The following is a 4,365-nucleotide window of genomic DNA, read 5'->3' as shown; positions in this document are numbered from 1 at the left end:
CACTAACTGCATGAAGTGCACCGGAGCTTTCGGAGCCCAAGTTTGCCTTTTTTGTCTTTCTTTCTCCTAGCCACCCTTAAATGAGTGCATCAAGAGGGCCTGCTAGGCCCTTAAGCAGAATGACGATTTCCAGGATTTCTCTGGGTGTATCTCTGGAACGTGACTTTATAAATGCTTACCCTTGGGGCAGGGTTAGCCTGGTCATAGCTTATGACCTCGATGCATGATCATCTTTTCGGGATAATGCGGGAACCCTACCTCCAATTAATTTATTGCTGCTGCCGCAGACCTCGAATGGATGCTTTAACCTTTTGATAAGTCTGAGTCTGTTTACAAAGATGGGAAAACAAAGCAGTAAAGCTGTGTGCAGTAAATCAGATGGAGTGGGACAAATGTACCCATAGGCTCCTTAGCTCTAGCGAAAAGAAAACAAACTGCTTGGATGTGACAAGCTTCTCATGATGCAATTTAATTTATTTATTTTGTAAATTATATCACTGGATTTATTCAAATTCCATGTGCCCTATGTGACTTTGACATCAAATACCAACTTTTGGAAAGAAATTTCAATCGTAGCTTGGAATTAAAATGTATGTGCTCATTTGCAAAATAATGATTAAATGATTAGAGATTTATAAACACACTCACATTTGAATAAAACCCTGTAATTATTGGACTTCAACTAATTAAACCAATCTCTAGTTCTGGCCAAAATATACTATGTGCTATTTTGTGTCAAGCAGAGAATGAGTTCCTGGTTAGCTTCCTTTAAAGGGGATGTCTAAAGCGGATGATTGTGAGGAAACTCTGTACTCTCTGGTTTGTTAATGTTCAGAAGCTCCAGGTCTTTTAAGGTGGAATGGTGTGTTTGAGAAGAAAATCACTGAATTACCACAGGACCTCATTTGTAACTCGAGTTGTCCAGTTTTGTATCACTTTGGTAAAGCAGTTAGCCGTCTCCGATATTTGGAGACATTTCCGCTTTAAGTAACCTGAAACAGCAAAAATAAGTCAAAAAATATTCATACAGGACAGAGACATTTTATTTTACCCATTTACAGTCACTGGAGCTTCTTAAACACATTAGACCGGCTTCGAACAAGCAAAGACAATGAAGAGCAAGCAAACAGTAAATTTTATAAAAAGTGTTTTCTTTTTTATTTTTTTATTACAATTGTGAACACCTCCTTTAAGGGATTTTTCCTCTTTATGGCTATGATTGGTTTGCTCACTAGAATTTATGAACCGGACCTTTGCTTTGTGAAAATAAAATATGCACTATTTAACTGATTTATTCAGAATATAATTGTTTTCAATTAATATCATCAAAAACAATAGTGATTAAAATAAAGCTTATATACAAAATAGCAGTATCCCACTTACAGCTACCTAAAGCTTTTCTTCTGTCTTCCAAAACAAGCTCTAGAAGGAATGTAAGCCTTTTATACTTCAATTACTCATTCTCAAGAAATAGTTGAGCTTATGAACTGAGCAAACCTAAATATCCCCAGATCCTTATCATATATCTGTAAAATATCATGGATTTTATCAATAACACCAAGCACTGCTACTTAAGTCTACCGCTGACTTAACCATTGTGTGTTTATTTAAATATGACACATCACTTAGCAGGTTGTTATTGGAATGAATGCTCATGTTCGCAGGAAATAAGCAGTTTGCTGACTTCCAATTTGCAGTCAAATCTGAAAGCCGTGGCGGGGCAATTAGGAGCCTAGGTAAGGAGCGAGGTCTCGCCAGTCACCTCTCACTACCAGTTAGATGCCGTCCAGCCTGAGGCCTTGCTCACCACACACTCAAAAACACATGCATACACTCGGCAGTGGGAAAGCCGTGGATAACAAGGAGCCATTGTTGGCCCTTAGGGACCACGGGTTGTGGCTACACTGCTCCAAGTTCATGGACGTAGCCTATAGCTGTCAACACTGCGATAATTCTGGCCCCAGCACCATGCGAGCATTGGGTAGGACTGAGTGTAATTAAAGGCGAAACAGCAGCACTGGGCCGGTTGCTCTCTAAAAGCGAAGGCTGGGAGAAGGCACTGCTTACAGGGGTTACAATCTCTGGAAAGAGAACAGAGGTGCGGGTCAGCACTCTGTTTCAGTCGTCTGCAGGCGGGTTGCAGTTCACTTGAACAGGCAAAAAAAATCAGCAAATTAGCTTACTGCACGCACTCCGGACAAACTAGAGGCTAATGTCTGTCTTTTTTTGTGTCAGTAGGTTTATTTGCCAGTCATTGGTGTGGTTTAGCATAGCTTTTTATGAATGAAAGCCACTGTAAGAGGTCATTAATTATTAAATTTTGACGTTTTATCTGGAAGGATTCATGCTGAAAGTTTGTAAGCAAATTTAAGTTTGGTAAAATAATCATGAAAATCAAATTTTTCAGGAGAAAGGAGGCAGTAAACATAAAACTACAGGATGTAATTGAATGTAAGCAGTTATATTTTCCAACTAATTCTTAATTTATCTTGTGCCTAGTGATTATTCTGCAGTTTTATTGCCGTTCTAATTATACTTCTGTTTCTCATATTCAGTTGCTCCTAAATGCTTGGTGAACTTAATTGGGTTCACATAAGGTAAGACTCTTGTTTAATTCCACCTCTCAAATTAGGTTCAATGGGTTTAAGTATAGAACAGGAATTTTGCGAGAAAAAAAATAAAAAAAAAATATATAAATACTAATAAAAATATTATTTATTATCCAACCGAGGCCTTTCAGAAAATAGAAGCATATTCTTCAGTTAAACTGATAATGTTGAGCATTTTGAGGATTTGTTGTTGTTTACACATTAATTAGCAAATGAATTTCCAACATAATTTCTTATTATTTATTTTATTTTATTTTTTTGTCAACACGCTTATAAAAATGCATGGGTGTAAAATATTGTAGTAAAGATTATTAGTTTATAATTACATTGGATACAGGTAATCCACAGCAAATCAATGGAATATCTGAAAATACACATTTGGTTAAAGTTCTGTTTCCATACCTTTGGCTTTTTGTTAGCCGTAGGTGTCCTAGTGTCATCCTCAAAAAAAAAAAAAAAGTCACCACTGAATTTCTTTTCTCTGCTCAAATGAAAAAATGACATCCTTTGCATGTGTAGGTGGGGTGATTGCGTGTAACACGCATTTGTAATTCTGGCAGGCTCTCTCCATGTCTTCTCTCCTATCCATTACTCAGCCTTATACCTTGGGGATGTAACTGTGTTGTCAGAGCTAATTAATACATTGTCTTCCTCGAAGTTTTTTTAATGAACAACACATTTGACAATACAGTCTACATGAGGTCTAAAAATTGTAAGAGAAATAGTCTATTAAATGTAGGGTGCAGTTCAATGAACTGGCAGAAGCAACCATGTAAAGAAATTATTACAGAAATTTTAGTGCCTCTCGTGCTGTTGTGCTTTACTGCATGAGAAGAGAAATATTAAGATGGCTTCATATCACAAAGGTTTTAAATAAAACTTTATTTTTTTGTGTAAATGACTCGGTATGGGTCATTAGCTGTGTCCTGTCTCTGCACCAGCACAGAATGCACAATGATAATGTCATTTTTTTCCCCAGTTTGCCCTTCAACAGCAGATGATATACATGTTTTCCACACGCTGTGTGAGGTACCTCCAAGCATGTCACCAGATTGAAAGAGGATAGCTTGTGTGACAGTTAAATCATGGAAAAGAAAAAAAAAAGTGATTATGCAATCCATATAATGAAATGGAAACACATATTCTTGCCTTTAAGATAGGGCAGATTTAACGCTATTACCTTGTAACTGTAGGCGGCTCAAGTGTTTACCAGCAAAAGTGGTAATTAAAAACTACATCTGGGCTCAAATTAAATCTGATGTCAGTTTCTAAAAGGGGAGAGAAGAGATGTCAGCTCCCCTGCAAGGCTGAGAACTGCTGCTATTAAAGCCCCTTTTAGCCTTCAGAAGCCTTCCTGATATGTTGCCTATATTTAAAAGTTATTATTACTGATATATTTAATCCTGCAGCAAGAGAAAAATTATATCATCTGGGAAGTTTCCATATTTATTATATAGATGGGACTGGCGGAGGGAAAGGAGAGCAGGGGAAAAAAAGAGCAATGAAAAAAAAGTTTCTCATGGTGAAATTTTTACATGTATCAAGCTAAGGTTTACTTAATTGGAACCTCCAGGCTACGCAGGAACCCTTTTTTAAATTCTGTGAATGTTAATATGCTAAATAATGCAAAGCTCCTGCACTTCAAGCATGAGACACACATCTGGCAGCTTACCATTTAAATTACCGATGCAAAAAAAGAAAAATAGAGAGAGCGAGAGAGAGAGAGAGAGAAAGAGAGAGAGAGAGAGAGAGAGAG

The sequence above is a fragment of the Hoplias malabaricus genome, chromosome 1 (assembly GCF_029633855.1).
Source record: "Hoplias malabaricus isolate fHopMal1 chromosome 1, fHopMal1.hap1, whole genome shotgun sequence".
Lineage (NCBI taxonomy): Eukaryota > Metazoa > Chordata > Actinopteri > Characiformes > Erythrinidae > Hoplias > Hoplias malabaricus.
The sequence above is the reverse complement of the archived record's forward strand: the minus strand, read 5'-3'. Positions refer to the sequence as shown.